Below are 21,438 nucleotides of genomic sequence, written 5' to 3'. Positions count from 1 at the left end.
AGTTGCCTATTACCCTATTACATATCTTTGAACAACGTGACAGAGATGTACATTTTAAGCTAGAATTTCATAGCCATAGTAAAGATCAGCCAAATTAATAAATATCTAGACCAGCGGTTCTCAATTTGGGGTGCATGTACCATTGGTGGTACATATCATTATTTGCGGTGGTACACAAAACGCAAACACAGCTAAAATCAGCACCACAATTATTATTATACTTAATTAGATTACCTAGCTAGATACCTATTTCAGTTAGTTGGTAACAAAAATAATAAAAAGTATTTTGTGGTTCATGTGGAATTTGAACTCATGATCTAAGTAATCCGTGCCTATGTTCTAACTAACTAAAGTTTATTAGAAACTTATATATTTTATTATATTAATACAGGGTAGAAAAGCCATATCCATGATGAACGGCATTCTGTGGGACCAGACAATATCTAAAGCGAACAAACAGCTCATATACAGTAGCATACTTAAAAGTATAATCACATATGGCAGTGAAGTTTCCACTGAAACAAAGAACGGAGAAAATGCTACTAGTAACAGAAATGGACTTCTAGAGAAGAGCAGCAGGCAAATCAAGAAGAGATCGGATACCAAATGAGAGAATACGAGAAATGATGGGAGTCACACATACAATAATTGATGACATAAAAACAAAACAACTAGTATGACAGATGACAGGATCCCTAAGCAGATTTTGGCATGGACACCACAAGGGAGAAGAAAAAGAGGAAGGCCGAGAAGAAGCTGGAGGGAGGTAATTGAAAAAGAACTAGAGGAAAGAGAAATCCCTTCAGGTCTATAGTTAAACAGAGAAGAATGGCGGTTAGGAGTCGGAAGGCGTCGAAGAACGCTGTAAACCGATAGTAGTAGTAGTAGTAGTGTATTTTATTATCCAATATAAGCGAATGTAATGTCCAATATAAGCGAAAATATGAGGTTATCGTTGTAATTTCAGTATTTTATAAATGCTAGAATATTCCACAGAGTGATGCTCTGTGAAAAAAACACACTTTTATTGGTACACCCGGTCTACAGTGACAATAATAATTGACCTGTCTAGCAACAATATTACAGCGATATTTATAAAAATAAGACAACATATTAAAAAAATCACTTAAATCGAACAACAGGCTTAGGAAATTCAAGACATTAACAATGACCTGTTTTTAAGGTGGTGAGTAAATTTTTTGGAGAAGTGTATATCGTTAATTTCGGTATTTTATTTACACTGTTCCTTTGTCTCGTAATCATAATTTTAAATAATAGTCGCGCTGTTTCGGCAAATTTTCTGTAACCCAGTGATCTCATAGCATAGGTCATAGCACATTCAGCAAAAACAATACATAATAGTCTTACTATTCTATATACCGATAAGATTAAATTTATTAGGTATATTTTTTATCAGCAAGGTGACATATTTTTAAAAAGTTTGGATACGATATTTGATATTACTATCGGCGTCGCAAAGCAAGAATGTTATGTTATGATTAGAAGGCGACTACTCTCATAATAGAATAGGTCTGGATCCCGCGTATGAAAAAAAAGTTGATTAATAGCAAGCTGAAAATTTGTTAAGAGTTTAAGGGTGTCTAGTCGGACAAACTTTGATATATGGGAACACTGGAACAGGTTAAAAATTTGGAACGGTCAGACCACGAAAACGTCACATGTATTTTGTCCGACAGAACTTCCAATTGATTTGTTACCCTTTCATTAAACTCTCATGCAAAAATGAGACTGCTATTTATCACCTGTCATAATTCCTGTCATTTGACATGTTCTACGTGTTCCACTCATTATCATGCCCGTTTGGTGATAAATAGCAGCCTGATTTTTGCATGAGAGTTTAATGAAAGGGTAACAAATCAATTGGAAGTTCTGTCGGACAAAATACATGTGACGTTTTCGTGGTCTGACCGTTCCAAATTATTAAACTGTTCCACAATTAAAACTTCCTCTGTTCCAGTGTCCCATATATCAAAGTTTGTCCGACTAGACACCCTTAAGCTATTAACAAATTTTCAGCTTGCTATTAATCAACTTTTTTTTTTCATACGCGGGATCCAGACCTATAACCCGGACAACTAATTTCAGAGAAGTCGTCTGATGGGAAGGAAAGTACAAAATATTTTATTTTTACATTGTAATAATGACCTGAGTACGTGTCAAATGTGTCACGTGTTCTTTAAATGGATATTTTGACTCGCTATGTATGTTTATGGTATTGTTCGTAGTGAACATAAGTCCAATTTTCAAAATTTTTGTTACAAATTTTTTTTGTTTCTCATGAAGTATGTAAGAATATAGCCGAACTAATATACATACTGCCTAAAACGACCCTCAGTTCTAACTGCAAGACGCAAGAGTCTCGCAGGCTAAGTCTTGTTCTTGCTCAAGTCTTGCACGGTAAGTCTTGGTCTTGGTCTTGCTAAAATTACGCGGTCTTGGTCTTGGTCTTGCGAAAACGCAAGAACAAGACCAAGACCGATTTTGGGCAACACTAATTACTACTGTCGGTTTATGTTCAATCGCCACTTTATCCAAACATTCAATATGTCCTTTTCTATGTTTCTTTCTTCTGGGCAGGTCACGTGGCTCGAATGACAGCTAACAGATGGACAAAGCAGATACCGGAATGTAGACCAATAGATGATGCCTACCGAAGCAGAGGTCGTCCACCAACACGTTGGACTGATGATCTAAAACGTTGTCATTGGAATTTGATGCAAGAGGCACAAGATCGAATCAGATGGAAAATTATGAGGGAGATCTATGTCCAGCAGTGGACAAGCTAAGATTGAATGATGTTTTATTCTCTCACCTCTTTGTCTATTCCTTTGCTCCAACTTGTTCTTAGTCTACCTAAATTTTTTCCTTCTGGTTGCCATTGTATTATTTATTTTAGTATTCGTTGATCATCCTTTCTTTGTATATCTCCGAACCAGATATGTTGTTTTGTTGATAAGTCATATTTAATGGTTCGTTTGATTCTCACTATTCCTCTAATATATTCGCGGTTAGGGTTGGAAAATTCTCGAGAATGAAAAATCAGACAATATTCTCGAGAATATTCTCGATATGGAGAATTTTCTGAGAATGAACCCTACGGTGCACTTAGGGATATTGTTGAAGATGAAATAGGGTATTAAAAATCATGAAATTATATACAAAATTATGAGACTAAACAAAAACAAAAGTGTTCTTAACATATGTTACAGTTCAAGTTGATTCTCAGTTAGAGTTGACTATTCCTAGTTCGAATCAACTCCAACTAAAACGAGCAGTAAAAGTTGATTTGAAAAAATTAATTCAACTTTTACTAGTTTGAGTTGACTATTCCTGAATCGATTCAGTAAATGTTGATTATACGAGTATAATCTCACGTGCTTTTTTGATGACTGTGCATCTTTTGTTTTGACCGTTTCAACTACTTTTCATGATTTAAACATATTGGCCAGGAAATGAAGCTGAAAAAATGTCAAAACCTCGCAATTTTTTCGTCCAGCATCGATTTGTACCAAAAATTTGGGATTAGGCTTCATTTTCTATATTGAGCCGTTGTACGCTTTTGTTTTTTTAAGGGTGATAACTACCCCTAATTGTAAAAAAAATATAAAATAACATTTTAAACTTTAATATGGTGAACATTTGGTTTTTATTAGTTAAATAATGATTATTTATGCTTTAGGATATAATATCATATTTCAACTTTTAAAACCACCCTTGTTGGAGCTATATATAAAAAGTTTATTTATCCTAAAAAAATGATTTCGGCTTGCACCGATTTGCATAAAAATTTGGGATTAGGATCATCTCACCCTGTACTTTATATTCTATATCATGTTCAAGGGCGTTTATTATTTTTAGGGGTGTAAAGTACCCCTTATGTTCAAAAATTATATAAAAACATTGTAAACCTTAATATGGGCAATAAAGTCTAATTCCGTTTGTAAAATTGGAAAAATGCAAAGTTTTTCCGTTATTTGGCATTGAATATTTCAAATTATGCATTTGTCGAAAAAGCTAACCTTTAATATGCCATATCTCAGTTTGTATTTGTTGCAGAAAAGTTATAAAAAAGGATTTTGTTTGTGTTTTTAAAAGATAAAATTTTTAAAACTATAGTTTTTTTATTAAATGTATATTTTTTGAGTTATTCCCACCCTCTAAAAAAGTCGATCTACTCGTCGAAAAACTGTTACCTTCAACCGCGAATAACTCGAAAAATATTAGTTTTGCGAAGAAAACGTAAATAACATTTTTTTCTTAGAATTGCATTTTTTATCGAATTCCATGGTCAAACTGAAAAATTTTCGCCCCCGAGATGAGATGGCAACCACCCCTAAGCTGTTAGCGTACAGCGGCATGATATAGAAACTGATCCTTGGGCTATTCCCTCTTCTGTGAAAATTTCAAGTATGTAACTCCATGCTGGACGAAAAAATTCCAAAATGCTTCACTTCTTGGCCTAATATCCAATAACATTGTTTAATTTCTAGAATCGGTTGTTTGTGTGGATCAACTTTTACTAAATGGCATTGGGAAGAGTATACTTTAACTAGTTGGAATCTACTTTTACTAGTAAATGTTGAATAAAAATCTTCATTTTATATTTATAATCAACTTTTACTGAAACCAGCCCTTTGAGTTGACTCGAACTAGGAATAGTCAACTCCAACTGGATAATCAACTTGAACTGTAACATATATAAATAAAATACAAAAACAACAGAGAACACAAAATTTATTTGGTAAAAAAATGAAAGTTTCTTCTTAACAACAAATAATGCAAGTAATGGATGTGGCGATTTAATCAGAAAAACATGAGGTCTCACGTTCAGAATCTATTTCTATCATTAGCTCATCCTGGTATCTACATTCTGCATTTCAATATAGTGATGAGAAGTTGTGGGATTTTATTTTCCACGAGTCGTCAGGTCAGTCATAGCTTGGTCTACGTCTAAAGGGGCATTTAGACGGGCTAGTTTTTGAAGCAACATGTTGCCGAAAATATATATTTGGTATGTTTCTGGCAACATTACAGCAATCTAATGAAAATATCGCCGTTTGATTGAGCCATGTGGCCGAAATCTTACTAGTATTTGAACACTATTGCAGTGCCCGATGCGTTGCCGATAAAGTCGAACTGCTTTGGAAAGTTTTGCATGTTGCTCTGTATTTCCTCTTGATTTCCTGTACTCTGTTGAAATTTAATTTGGTTTTGTCAAAACATACAAAGAAAAGATGAATACGTGGTCAAATGAAATCACAATAAGGTTTATTAATGCAGTACATTTACGCCCAGACTTGTGGAACTTGGCATACTTCTGGAACTATGAGACAAATGGAAGAGTAGTGCACCCTGAATAAATACATTAAACTAAAACTAATAGTATATATAAATAACAATTACTAACCTTGTTGAGATTTGTATTGCGTTTCTCATGTTTGATCTTTCTTCTCTATTCTTGGCCCTATTATACTTATTAATAGTTCGAAATCACTTTTTGACATTCTTGTAAAACTCTTAAACAAATAATTGTCTAGCATTATTTCCATAGTTAAATTACTCATTGTTTCGCGTTTACTTAGAAAAGCCGTATCCACATTTTCCGTTTTTCATTTTTCTTTTTTATGTATCGTCTTAGCACGAGTAAGGACGCAGCAACTCTCAAGAGAATATTCTTGAGAACGAGAATATTCTGACTGAGAATATTCTGACTGAGAATATTCTGACTGAGAATATTCTCGAGAATATTCCCGTTCTCGAGAATATTCTCTTCTTACATCACTATTCGTGGTTAATTTGTTGTTTTATTTTTTCCTGTAGCTTTTCTCCATAAATCCATTTCCATTGCTCTCAGCGTTGCCAATGTTCTTTCTTTCAGTGACCATACCTCACAGCTGTATAGAGTGATACTTTCAGTCTATACATTGTTTCACGTTAAGAACGGAACATTGCGCTTATGGAGATCAGTGTTGTCAAACCTCTCGGGCACGGGTGGCTACTCGACTGCCGATATACGATTCATTCTAATCGTACGGCATGGCATCGGCGCACTTCTATCGTCCATAAGAAATACATTGGTCTGTCCTGTGTAAGCAACGTTCCGTTCTTAACGTGAAACGCTCTATTATACAAGAAGAAAACGGCGGGTTCGTTGGAAAAAATATTCCCATGAGATTTTTTTGCATAATCACATTTGTAATACACCCCAGAATAAGGTTCAAGAAGTCGTCCACGAGAAAAGTGGTCCAAATTTTTTTTAACATTTTTTTTAATCAAGTTGCAAAAATTATTATTTTTGGTCTGGACAATTTTTTTTTAGATTTTTTAGACCATTCTAAACAAAATAGGTCTTTTGTAATTTTTCTCTAAAATTGATGGTTTTCGAGTTATAAGCAATTTAAAATTTGAAAAACGCAAAAATGGCCATTTTTAATTAAACGCTTTTATTTAGTTCAATAGTTTGCGTCAAATCTTTAGACGTTAATTTGACTGCCTTTTCTTCAATGCAAATGAATGTAAATTTGCAGACATATGCATTCGCGGGAACAATACACTAATAGCGTTGACTGATAAATATACTGGAAGATACGAAACTAATTGAGCGTTTATGTACGACACCAGTGGTTTTAGAAATAGATGGCGTTAGCAGCTTTCTAGGAGCGAGATTGAATTTACCTGAGACAACGATGAGACGTATTCAGGTAGCTTTGGTTATCGGAATTTGGGGTCGGTCGGGTCGATCGGATTAAAATAAAAATTATTTAATTCTTTTGATGCATTTAAATTTGAGTTCTCATTCAACGATAACAATGGCAATCTTTAAAATAATTATTGGAGTGTACCTATGTATTACTTTCTAAACTCGTTTTTAAATTAGCAAGAATAATTTTGTAGTTGTAATTTGTCTTCTAATTTGAATTCTTGAAACAAATCATTAAATATTCTAAAGTTTATTTAATAATTTTATATAATATATATAGGGTGTCCCAAAAGTAGTGGAACGGTCGAATATTTCGCGAACCAAACATCGGATCGAAAAACTGAAAAATACGTGTTCAATCATTTTCAAAAATCTATCCAATGACATCAAACACCAACCCCCACTACACCCCTGGAGGTGGGGTGGGGGGTAACTTTAAAATCTCAAATGGAAACCCCTAGTTTTTCTTACAGATTTGGATTCTTTACGTAAAAGTAAGTAATTTTTATTCAAGACATTTTTTCGAACTGTGGATAGATGGCGCTATAATTGGGAAAAACGATTTATCCTGATACCATAGGTAAATTATAGAGACGGTCTAATATCTCGATAAATACACTTCCAAATGAGAAACCAAAAAACAGGTTTTTAATATTTTTCGAAAACCTATCGATAAACACCAAAAACGACCCTCCAACCCACCCCCTGGAGACGGGGTGGGGGGTAAATTTAAAATCTTAAATAGCAACCCCCACTTTTTATTGCACATTCGAATTCGTCATGAAAAATTAAGCAACATTTATTCGAAACATTTTTTAAAATTGCTGATAGATGGCGCTAATAAATCGTATTTTTCCAATTAAAGCGCCATCTATCAACAATTCTAAAAAATGTTTCGAATAAATGTTGCTTAATTTTTCATGGCGAATCCGAATCTGTAATAAAAAGTGAGGGTTGCTATTTAAGATTTTAAAGTTACCCCCCACCCCACCTCCAAGGGGTGGGTTGGAGGGTCATGTTTAGTGTTATTGGATAGGTTTTCGAAAAGTATTAAACTTTTTTTTTTGGTTTCTCATTTGGAAGTGTATTTCTCGAGATATTAGACCGTTTCTATAATTTACCTATGTATGGTATCAGGATAAATCGTTTTTCTCAATTATAGCGCCATCTATCCACAGTTCGGAAAAATGTCTTGAATAAAAGTTGCTTACTTTTACGTAACGAATCCAAATCTGCAAGAAAAACTAGGGGTTTCCATTTGAGATTTTAAAGTTGCCCTCCACCCCACCTCCAGTTGGTGTAATGGGGGTTGGTGTTTGGTGTCATTGGATAGATTTTTGAAAATTATTGAACACGTATTTTTCAGTTTTTCGATCCAATGTTTAGTTCGCGAAATATTCGACCGTTCCACTACTTTTGGGACACCCTGTATAATAATATAATTTATTTAATAAAAAATTTATTTAACGAGAAAAATACTCACTCGGTGATTTTAGATATTGTACATTTCTTATTTGCCTCATAATCTCGATAAAAAAATAGGTAGTTATTTTCGTTAATTACAGTCTCTTCTGATAATTGTATATTTTGTTTGGAGATATTGCAAACGTACTTACTTAAATGAAATTGACTTAGTAACCCGCTCGGCCATTTTAAACTCTTCGAGAGAAAAATGGTAAGGACTCATGAATGGTTGCAATCGCGATTTCCAACAATTTCTTCTAAGTTTTTTCGTGCCGTCGATATTTTCCGAGTTAGGGGGAAAATAGTGACTAAGTATAATTATTAAATTATTTATTATTAGCTTTACTTCTTAAAGGTGCCGTGTATTTCTGCGTAGGCGTCCACCGTGCATTGTATTGTCAGGTGAGATATTAGATAGTCACGATTACATTATTCTATTAAGAGTAATTTCATTAATATCATTTGGCGAATATTACCCAGCCATGACATCTTTTTCTAGACCTCTCTTACACTCTATATTTCCTTCGAGTTCCAGTTGCCGACAAGTACATCGTTCTCCTCGTAATATGTCCCTAAGTATGTCCATGATATTTTAAGCATTCGGTGCAGGCACCTCATTTCAAAGACTTCAAGTTTGTTAGTGGAGCTGGCCTTTATTATCCATGCTTTCATTACATACAAGAGAACAAGCCAAACGTAACACTTTAGCGTATTGTACAGTAGAAAAAATGAAAGAATACCCATGAACGAATATAAAAAACACGCTGTATTTTCCTGTCACCGTGTCACACAAAAAATTGGCCAGCACAGGTACATGTAATAATTATTATTACATGTACTTGCGCTGGGCAATTTTCTTTGCGACATGATGACAGGAAAATACAGCGTGTTTTATATGTTCGTTCATGGGTATTCTTTCATTTTTCCGACTGTATCTCAGGTTGAAACCCAAATTTCAGTGAACAGTCATAAGAGTTTGGACGTCGACATCCCATTGTTTATGAGAGATATTTTTCATTAAGTTGAGCCCGTTTGAGCTGACAGTCGGAGTGGGTGTATATTGTCTTACCAAGATAGACGATTATCCAGTTTTATTCCCAAGAAGTTAATCAATTCTGAATAATTTATTATAAACTCTGTAGGAACTACTTATTAACTTTTGCTCTCAGAACGAATTTCGAATAAACAATACGTTCTTCAGACACAAAGATCAAGAAAAATATACATTCAAAAATACAAGAGCACACAGATCCGATATTGATTATATATTGACAAACATAAACATCCATCATTCTCAAGTACTAGACATAAGATGTTTAAGTGCAGCTAATATCGGAAGTGATCACAACCTAGTACTTGGAAAAATCAGAATACATCTACAAAAAACAGGAAAAAAGACCCTATTGAATGTGAGACAAGAATAAAGGTAGAACAGCTACAAGACTTGTCAACACGAGAGCTATACCAGAGAAGACTGCAAAAAGTACATAACACCAGATGAAGACATAGAAGAAAGTTGGAGGAAGATTAGAGATAATATCAAAATGGCAGCAACGGACGCACTTGGAGAACGTAAGATAAGTAAACATATACGAAAGAAAAGGAGAACACCCCATGGATCTGTGAAGAAATAAAAATAAAATGCCAAGAAAAAAGAAAATCTAGCTAGAATACAAATTCAAAAGAACGAGACAAACATATGTGAATAATATAAAAGAGTTTGAAATGAGTTGAACTCAATAGTAAGAAGGAAGAAAACAGAACATTGGTAAGCATTTTCAAAAGAGATGGAGCAGGACTTATACGGGATGCAAAAGGAAATGTGGAAAATGATAAGAGGTCAAACAGCAGAGATGAAGGAATTGATAGAAGTAAAACATATTGATACAAATACATGGACAACTTACCTAGAAAACCTGTATTAAACAGCTAATCATGAAGAACTGGAAAACCAGGATTAGAATCGGATGAGCAAACAGAAATTAAAGAGGAAGATATAACGAACGCCTTAAAACAGATGAAAAATCGAAAAGCACCAGGGAAAGATGGAATAGCTAATGAACTTTTAAAATACGGAGGAGAGAGACTTCACAAAGAACTGAATATCCTGATAAGTAAAATAATAAATACAGGAAGAATTACAGAAGAATGGAGTACCACTCAGATGATAGCGTTATTTAAGAAAAGTGATAGGGCAGACCCCAGTAATAATAGAGGGATAAATTTACGGAGCACTATACTGAAACTCCCAACAAAAATACTGATCAAGAAAATAATGGCGTGCATGAATATATCCGTTGAACAACAAGGATTTAGAAGGGGAAGATCATAACGATGCAGTTTTTGTGATAAAACAAATAGCGGAGAAATCATTAGAGTATAACAAGCGAGGGTTTTTCTGTTTTATATACCTAAAGAAAGCGTTTGATAGAATACAATTAAAAGACGTGATACACCTACTATATGACAAAAATTTACCACTGGATATTATAAAACTGATAGAAAACATTTATGTACGAAATAAACTAGAAATGAAAATCAATGGAATAATAACAGAACCCATATAGAAGCAAACACAGGAATCAAGCAAGGAGATTCACTAAGCCCTCTACTGTTTAACATAACGCTGGATGCAATGATAAAACAAGTGAAGAAAAAAAGAGGGTAAAAAATGGGCGATAAAGAGATAAAAATACTCTGTTACGCTGATGACACCGTGTTAGTAGCAGAGTGCGAAGACGACCTACAAAGATTACTGCACGAATTCAACATTAACGCAAAAGAAATGAATATGAAAATATCAGTCCAAAAAATAAAAAGCTTAGTAATATCCAAAGAACCAATAAGATGCCAATTAGACTTAGACAATAAAAGTAAATACCTGGGAATTAATCTATCAGTCGACAATAATATCGAAGAAGAGGTTAAAGACTAATAATAATTAAAGCCAGTAGAACGGCCGGATGCCTAAACGACACAATTTGGAAAAACAAATACCTTAGAGTGGAAACAAAGGACCGAATATATGTCATTTGACTGAAGTTATTAGACCAGTTATGACTTATACTACCGAAACAAGACCAGATGCAAGCAAAATACAAAGACGTCTGGATACCAACAAAATGAAGATTTTAAGAAGGAATGCTGGAAAAGGACTACGGGACAGGGTAAGAAGTGAGGAAATCAGATGCATATGTGGGGTAAACAATATAAATATCTGGGTAAAGAATAGAAAAGAAGAGTGGAATCAACACATAAGCAGGATGTCTGAATCAATGATAATAAGAATAGCCAGGGACAAGTCACCGTTAGGCCGAAGAAGTATAGGACGCCCAAGGAAAAGATGGAATAACAATTTAGGGACAGAATCAGTGGCGTAACTAGTCTGACCTGCGCCCCAATGCAAGTATTCCTCGTGCGCCCCTATTCCCAGACTTATTCTCCACCCCCCCCCCAACCTCCAACGAAACTAACAACGACATTTCTCCAGAGAAAGATTATGCAAAGAAATATAACAGTAATTTTAAAGTTAATTATTAAAAAGTTATTATTCAAAAAATTAATTGAAAGTAAAATTAAGGGGCTATCTTAGTGTAAAAGTACGAAATTCACATACTTTTTTTTAATTTCTAAAATAAAAAGAACTGTACCAATTGTTTTGAAAATTTACATGAGCATTGCACCGTGAAAATAAAAACATAGCTCCACTGCTGCAGTGATTGGGACTAATAGAGACCCTGAATTGAAGGGCTTAAGTATTTTACCCTACTATCTTCGTTTTCCAGGTGATTCTGTAAAATAGGGTCGTATCTAGAAAGGAGATCAATAATATTCACAAAATTTCCTGACTCACTTTGAACATTTCTTATGCTTTCAGACCGATGCCCTCTGAAAGCTAGATTACAGGTTGATATTGTTATAATAACATCAAAAATCCTCTTTATTACTTTAATCAGTTTTTCTTCTTTGTCATAAAAAAGCATTTTGATATCTCTGTTATTTTTTCTCATTCCATAAGCGATACATGCATTAATATGGCACTTACTCAATTCGTGGTCTTTAATTTTTGTTGACAGATTTCTCCAATTATTGATTTTCCCCGTAGTCCATGCATTGTTAAAGTTTTTATTAAGTCTGTTAGCGAACAACCAACATGGTTCACAATACACTCCATTTAAAGACGGAGAGTAGCAAAGCCAAAAAAGCTCAATTTTTTGACCAGTTTTTGTTTCGAAAAAATAATAGTCTTTTGAAAAAGATCTATTTGTTTAAATGTCTTTAGGGAATGCCCTTGAGGTCTACATGGTTCGGAGTTCAAAATACGAGAGTTCAGTTCATCTTTAGTCATATCTTCTGAGAAAAAAACTATGTCTGTATTCTCTACATTGCAGATTATACCTATGTCATCAGTATTTTCTTGTACTGTACTACTTGCCAGTTGCCAGTTGCTGATGTAGAAGGAGCTATATATGTAATATTTAAATCAGCAGACTTACTCACGTTTTGGTGGACTTCTGAATTTTGGTTATCGGCAAGAAAATGCAATGCGACGATCTCTTCTATCGTGGATATTTTGTCCCCACGCTCACTGTTTTTTTTTTAAACATGTCAATCTTTGGTAGTTTTTTCACTTTTTCATCTTCTTGTTTTTTCCTTTTTCGGAACTCAGCACCACTTCGGAACTCAGTTTTGTATTTTTATGTAACAAATAAAGCTACTGAACCGTACGATCCTACAACAAGAACTGACACATGACAGGGACACGTTGTCCTAGTTACTAAAATAATACTAAAATATTTTACCTGAATATCTTTGTAGCTAACAACGATAAATAAACAAAAGCAGTTGTGATGAGAAAGCCATAAACACAGATGTGCATCGTCGCGCCGAGGAGATAAGATAACGATATTAGTAAACAAAAGAGTCACCAACATTCTGTTGTGACTAGTGTTGCCCAAATGCAAGACCAAGACGAGACTTAGAGAGTCTTGGTCTTGGTCTTGCACCAATACACCTGGTCTTGGTCTTGGTCTTGGTATTGCACTCCCGGTCTTGGTCTTGGTCTTGGTCTTGCAGCAAGAGTCTTGCAAGTCTCGCAGTTGCCCACTAGCATATTACTATTTATTAAACGTTACTTTAGATCTTAGAACAACGTAATAATATAGGTACATTTTCAGCTTGACTTAACATACATGTTGAGGCAGATAAACTTTCCTATTAAAAATATCTCCAGAACTAAAGACAACAGAATCATGAAAATTGGATTGGAGTGTTTTGAAGAGTGATCTATTTAATGAAAATATTTTATCTATTTCCTACTTCCAGTTATACCGAAAGTTGCCTATAACTTCGTTTTTTTAAATGGGACACCCTGTATATTTTTACATTTCTAAATTCTCTTCCATGTCTTCTTTCTGAAATATAAGGTTTTGTAATATCATATAGGGTAGTTTAAAAGATAATTACGTTTTCTTATTAATTTCGTAGCAGTTTTCACACCCTGTAGAATTGGTTATTTGACATCAAAAACTTTATTTATGTTCAAATGATTTTTAATATAGTCTACTATTGTTAAAAATTATTAGTGTAGCTAAATGTTGAATTTGGTATTCAGGGTTGGTCGAAACTCGGAATGAATAGTTTCTGAGTTTTCTTAAATGGAACGCCCTGTATTTTAGTATTGTAATGAAATGATATTTTATGGTACTTTTTTATTTATTAATCATTCTCGATACCTAACTGCCTTAATGTGTGCTTAATTGTTAATCGAACTAACAATCTTAACTACGTAGGTATTTTGATAGCTCAACAATTATTGGTAATTTTTAGGATCAGTCTAGACTTCTAGACTAGACTCTAGATTAATATGTATCTATTTCCGAAAAATTATTTGTTATTGAATTATTTGCGAACATTTTATGTTCACGGCCAACCTAATAAAATTTCACATATTTTTTGTTGCAAATAATATTTGGCTTGAATCACCAATAACTCACAAACTAAAGCAGTTAGGTATAGGAAATGCTTAAGAAATAAAAAAGTACCATATTATATCATTACAATACTAAAATACAGGGTGCTCCATTTAAGCAAACTCAGAAAATACTCATTCCGAGTTTCGACCAACCCTGTATTCTAAAAGTAAAAAATTAGCTATATGATGTATTCCACGAATATACGACTGTTTTGGATTATCGCGACGACGAATATTTTAGTATGCAACATAAGAAGTACGAAAGTATTTTGCTCTAATAATTACTCCAATAAACAACAATATAATTTGCAATTTTCTTTCGTCCTTCATATTTTGCACAGTAAAATATTCGTTGTCGCGATAATCGAAGAGAGTCGTACCTATATTCGTGGAATGGGGTATACTAACAATTCTTAACAATAGTAGATTATATGAAAAATCATCTGAACATAAATATAATTTTGGATGTCAAACTACTACAATTCTACAGGGTGTGAATATTGCTGCGAAATTAAGAAAAAAATTTAATTCTCTTTTAAACTACCTTATATAACATTACAAAACATTTTAACAACGAAGACATCGAGGAGAATTTAAAAATGTAAGTAAAAATATACAGGGTGTCCCATTCAAAAAAATGAAGTTATAAGCAACTTCCGATATAACCGGAGTAGGAAATAGATGAAAATATTTTCATTAAATAGATCACTCTTTAAAACCCCTTCGTTCCAATTTTCATGATTCTGTTCTGTTCCTTTAGTTACAAAACCAACCAAATTAATAAATGTATAAACAACTCACATCGGGTGGGGTTTGAACTGACGATCTAAATCTAAACTATCCCTGCCTATAGGTACTCAAACTAACTGAGCTATCTACGATGTCCCACGGGAGTCAGTCTGTTTCTTAATAAACATTTGCATTTAATAACCTTACATGTGCTAAAAACATGGTTAAAAACACAAAAAATCCAATAAATGGCATAAACTTGACTGTATTAAAGAACATTATTGTCTAGAATGATATTTGGTTTGACCCATTGATATAATTGCACACTCTGCAAAAAGTTTATATACCTACGATAGTCTTTAGTCTTTAAACTGATAAGGAAAAACAGTCAAGTGGGTGTCGTATTATATCAGCTTTGGATCATAACAAGTTTCAAAAGGATATTTATTACTGTCGGTGTCAAAACACAAGATTATTTTATGAAAGGACCTATTCTCAAAATCCAGACAATGACAATGAATTTCAGAGCGAAGGCGTCGTCTGCTATATAAGAAAGAATGTATTATAAAATATTTTATTTTTACATTGTACAAATTTATTATGACCTCTGAGTACGTGTCAAATAAATGAGGGGCTCGGTAGTAAACAATGATAAGGGACAAATTTTGATTTTTCGCGAAATAGTATGTAAAAGATGGCAAGGGATATGGCAAAGCAGACAATTTTACTTAGTTATCCTCCTAATAATAGATCGAGCCAGATTAATTTCTTAAAATTTGGTAAGGGACATGCATAAGCATGAAAATAATGTTATGTGTCCATGATAATGCATGTTGTTCAAATCTAAATGGATTTTTTGCTGTTAACAGTGACAATTCTGAGAGCTACGATGATTGCAACTCAGATAAAGATCCTAAATTTCAAGTATTTAGTGAAGCTTGGTCAAGTTTCTCTAAAGAAGACAATTTCTTTATATTCTTAGAATAAATGTTCGCCAGTAAAAAATGGTAAGGGATGTACAGTACAACCTCGTTTAACCGGACTAACTGGGACCGGAAGCGATCCGGTAAATCGAAAATCCGGATAATCCGGAAATATAATAAGGTTAATAAAACTACATGTGAAATGATAACGTACTATATTTACCCCTATATGATTTACGCCAGCATTAGTTTTTATTTACAAAAAAGTCATTGATCTTCCTTTGTTTTAATTTTGTGTGACGTTTCAATGCGGCACGATAACGTAAACGTTTCACCATCAAAATTATTTTTTTTTATTTTTTCATTCCGGATTGATCCGGATAATCCGAACATCCGGATGAACGAGGTCCGGATTAACGAGGTTGTACTGTACTTAACATTGTTTACATCCACGTTCACTTTGCATTAAAACTTAACATTTTTTACTTGCAAACATGAAAATAAATTCTCTCCAGAGCTATATTATTTTTATTTAAACGTTTTAGAAAACCTGAAAGATGTAAAATCATTTTGGGAATTGATTCCAGCTGTTTACCACAAATGGTATCTAAATTTAAAATGAATTCCTAGTACCTACCAAATTATGTTAAGTCAACACCACTTAACACGTTACGTTAAACTATTTCAAATATTTTAGGTAAACAATGTTAAGTTGTAGTTCATATTTTCATACTTTTCTCTAATTAATCATTATAAAAAAATATTTGGTTTTCCATATTTTGCCTACGTATTAACAACATATTCAGCTAGTTTTAACATGCTTCATACTCTTATATTTTTTAGTAAAAAATGTAAGAATATTTTTTTCAAAATTCAATATGTACTTCAAAACTCAAAACTTCTTTACTGTCCCTTACCATTTTTTACTGCCGGACCCCTCAAATATGTCAAGTGTTCTTTTAACACTCGTAAAGCGGTGCTTAGATTCTTACGTAAACAACGGTGCGGGGTGCATTTGCACCACATCTGTATATCCATTTTTTTATATGTGAACGTCGGTAAAATTGATTTGAAAGATAATTATGACTTGTTTATTATAGTATGAAACATAATGTTACAAACAAAGTACCCATTTCTTCTTAAAAAAAATTATTCTCGTTGCAAGATAAACACATGAAATTTTTCACAGAGTGACCAACACAAAGTTTTTACACAAAATACAGTTATGTCGGGACTTTCGGTCTTTTTTCTTTGACATAAGTAACACCGACCTTGTCCCGTAGCTCTGTTAGCTCCAAGTGGAACACCATTTTTCTAAAAAATCACGTAAACGTAAAACTTTTTAGATGCTGCAATGGGTGTAATGTGTTTAGAATTGAATTTAATGCGAATAAAAAAATGGACAAAAATCAAAAAAAAATTATTAAAAAAGATAGGTGAGAAAAACCAGGTCTGGGGTGCGGCTGCACCCCGCACCGCCTTACGAGGGTTAATGTATATTTTGATTCGCTATGTATGTTTATTGTATTGTTCATAATGCGCATAAGTCCAATTTTCCAATTTTTTTTACCTTTTTTTGCGTCTCATAGTCTCTAAGCATATACCCGAACTACTATATTCCCTAAAACGACACTCAATCCTAACTGCAAGACGCAAGAGTCTTGCAGGCATAGTCTTGTTCTTGCTCAAGTCTTGCACGGTCAGTCTTGGTCTTGGTCTTGCTAAAATAAAGCGGTCTTGGTCTTGGTCTTGCGAAAATGCAAGAACAAGACCAAGATGCGAAAATGCAAGAACAAGACCAAGACTGCAGACCAAGACCGATTTTGGGCAACACTAGTTGTGACTGAACGGAAGTGAGTGAACGGAATAAAATACCACGAATATTTTTTTTACATTCTTGAAGATATTCTTCTTTAGCGGCGAATCGATTGAGGGTAAAATTTGATTGATCCCCGCGCATGCGCACACCGACAGTATGGTATTAGTTGTTATACGGGCTCTGATTGGGTGTTGAAATTTTGAAATGATCTGTCAATAATTGTTCAATATGGAGGTTATCGGCAAACAAAAATATTGTATAATATTAGTTTTTATTGATGTGTGGACAGAAATAAAATCAAATTTATAATTATAGTGACTTTTTAAATAGTTTTGAAAAGCCGCAGGTACGTAATTCTAAATGTTTCAGTTGGAAATATCTAATAGTTTCAATACCTATCTATTTGGAAAATGTAAACAAAATAATGTAGTTACCTATTAGTAGGCAATGCTTTAATTTACATAATCTGATTACGAACAAACTTTCTACAAATCTTCATCTCATATATCGTTTTCTTACCCTATATTTTGTTGTATTTTATTTCGACAAAAATCAAACTAATAATTTTATTAAATTCATATAAATTTATGGTGTAAACGTTTAGTTTGTGTATATTCCCACATGACGTATACGAGAGTTTGGTCTAGTTTGAAATGCCGTCAACTTTCGTACGGCGCGGTAGACGTGAAGTGGGTTCAACTCCCAAGCAAGTTATTTTTTTTTTTATTTTTTTTATAGATTTTATGATTGTAAGTATATTATTATATAATTTTTGAAGATATTCTTCTTTTTTGAAAGTGGTAGATAAGAAAGTTAGTTTGATTTTTAAATAAAATAAGTACAAATAACCTTTTAAGTATATTTACTTCGTTTAAATTACCTATTATATAATAGAAGAATATCTTCTTACGTGCGTACAAAGTACACACACATTCTTTTTTTATTTTCGGGAAGCTACAGGGAGTTTTGCTTCAATATATTTTTTTTCTAAAATTTTTCCAGAATATCAGTTTCTTGCGCCCCCCTAAGACCTGCGCCCCAATGCACCGCATTGGTTGCATTGACGTTAGTTACGCCACTGGACAGAATGAAAGGCACCGTTGAAGAAAAACAGGCAGTACTGCCTATATAAAAGAAAAAGTAGAAGAAGAAATTCTTTAGGTAGATTTTTGGTAGTATAATGTGCTTCTTTGGAGTTTTACTGAAGATTATTGTTTTCGTTTTAGTGGGAGAAAATTCTAGGCCAGTAGTGTTTGACCAATTCTCTAATTTCTAAATGACTAGTGGGTTAAGTGATTTAGCGATGTCATTGATTGCAATAAGGAAAAGTGCAACGAGTATACCATTGAGGAATGTCGTTTAATTGGATTTTTGAGTCTAAAAGAACGTTATCTATTCGAATAAGTTTCGTCTATATAGGAAATTACTAATAAATTTTATATTTCCTGGAATTGGCCAACTTAATAGAATTCTTATATCTAATCCCCAAATGGCACGCGTTATAAAATATATTAAAAGATAGCCATAAGCCAAACATACTTTATCACATCCAAATGACCCATGAATTACAGATGCAATATCCACTAGGTTGTCTAATGTAAATGTGGACTTTCTAAATCCACTTTGTATAAGGCTAGGTAGCTATAATATCAATAAGTCTAATACTATCTAGTACCTATCTATCAAATGGATAAACTGATTAATTGTAGCAAGTTTTGTTCCATTGAGTTTTTTGACTAAGCTAATACTTTTCGAGTTATTTGAGAGTGAATATGTTCATTTTTTACCAAAAAAAAACACGTTTTTAGACGGTTTTACGCAAATAACACAATAAGTAAGTATTTTATCGAAAAAAGTATTCAATAAAGATATACTTTATAAAAAATTAAAAAAAAATGTCTGTATAAAGTCTTTATACTCAGTAGAAGTAGAGTTGTAGCTAAAAAAGTAAGTTCTTATTCGTCAAATTCCAAATCGAATATTCCAACGTGAAATAACCAAAAAATAAAGCACATTTCTTTAAAAAAGCTTTGTTTTTGTTTTTAAAAAAGTTTCTAGCATTAAAGTAAGCACGTTACGCTGAAAATAAAGTTGGTCCTTTCTTGTAAAAGATAGTTTTAAAAAAGCGTGAAAATCACCCTCTAAAAGGGAACTTGCATAAAATTTTTATTTCGAAAGAGGTGCTATAAATTTGCTGTAAATCACAACAGAACACGATTTAAAAAGAAAAAAAGTAGTTTGTGTTTTTCGTTTGGCCCCTCAAGACGAATAAAATCAAATTATTGTTACCGCTTCACAAGTTACTTTACTTATGTATTGTTTATAATACATATGATCTGTAAGTTTCATCGTAAATTTAGTTTTACAGTATTTTTTTTATTTTGAAAAAAATGCCTTTTTTTAAATGACTTGTGATACGAAATATCCCAAAGTGTAAAGGTTTTGGTTTTCTGAATATTTTGTTTTTCTGTAATACAAAAATTGGTTAAGATATGGCTGTTCCGAATTTGCATATACTCGTGATTAGTGTCTCATTGAAGCCCTTTTAACTACAGCCTTTCAAAAATAAGCACTTTGAACCGATGAAACTTACAGATCAACTTTATTTTGTGCGCAACTTGTTTACTTCTGATACTAGAAACTCAAAAAAATAAAGCTTATTTTAAACTTTTTAAAAAAGTTATGATGAGTTTTCCCCGAAAAGTTCTTAATTTTTTGGTTATTTCATGTAGAAATATTCAATTTTGAATTTGACAAATAATAAGAACCTACTTTTCATTAGCTACAACTCTGCTTTTACTGGGTCTACGACTTCATAATATGTCATATTTATGTAAAACATTTTTTTCACTTTTTGATAAGCTGTATTTTTACTATGAATGTTTTTTTGGTGAAATACTTCCTTTTTAGTTATTTGCGAAAATCCGTCTAAAAACGTACTATTTTTTGAGAAATGAATATATTCACTCGCAAATAACTCGAAAAGTATTTAATTGTGAGGTCAAGACTAGTGAAAAAAACTCTATAGTCAATTTATATTTTCAACATTTTTGCAGAAACAAAAACAAAAAAAAATTAATACAGATTAATATGATAGTGACTGCTGTGTTAAAATTTTGAATACGGGCCACGTAAAATAACCGCGTGTTCTTGGCTAGTTCCTTGAGTAGGGAGAATTTTACACTTCCCTCTAAGGCTAGTTCCAACAAATTTAAGCTAGGCGCGCCACTATACGGGCCGGTTTTAAAGACAACAAAATAATGCATAGGGTTTCGTATCTTTCCGTATTTATCAATCAACGCTAATAGTCAATAAAAATTTTTTCCATGTTTATTAATTGTTTAAATAAAAAAAAAACGATTTTAATGGAATACGCTTAAATTCTCTTGTTTTTTACAATGTAAAAACTTGAAACTTTTACGGATTGTATAGCTAATGATATGAACAATACATAATTTCACTTTTTACGTTAATTTTTTACGTTATGCTTCATTAATAAACAATAAAGCTTCAAATTTTTTTTCGATTCCGACTACTTTTCATGTTAGTACATCAAATGTTTTATACATATTTTAATAAACATGACGATATATTTTAATGTTTGAAAAGTGTAAGACTAAAAAGTAAAAAATAAAAAAATATGAAAAAAAAAATTTAAGAAACACTTTTCTTTAGTTACGAGTGACTAAAATTAAAAATATTATAAATAAATCAACTAAAAAGCAAAATATAAAAAAAAAAATTGAAAAAATCTAACACATTCGCTAAAGAAAAGCGTGGGGCGAAAACCGTTTATTCGATGAACACG

General features: G+C 32.8%; 1 protein-coding gene across 1 annotated transcript in view; it reads left to right on the top strand.

Moving 5' to 3' along the window:
• The window catches only part of LOC126889812 (protein disulfide-isomerase TMX3-like), a 107,596-nt gene that overhangs the window by 61,580 nt on the left and 24,578 nt on the right, over positions 1-21,438 (top strand). The gene's annotated exons all lie outside the window — the stretch shown is intronic.

Source organism: Diabrotica virgifera, chromosome 8, assembly GCF_917563875.1.
Source record: "Diabrotica virgifera virgifera chromosome 8, PGI_DIABVI_V3a".
Lineage (NCBI taxonomy): Eukaryota > Metazoa > Arthropoda > Insecta > Coleoptera > Chrysomelidae > Diabrotica > Diabrotica virgifera.
This window is presented reverse-complemented; position numbering and strand designations above follow the sequence as displayed.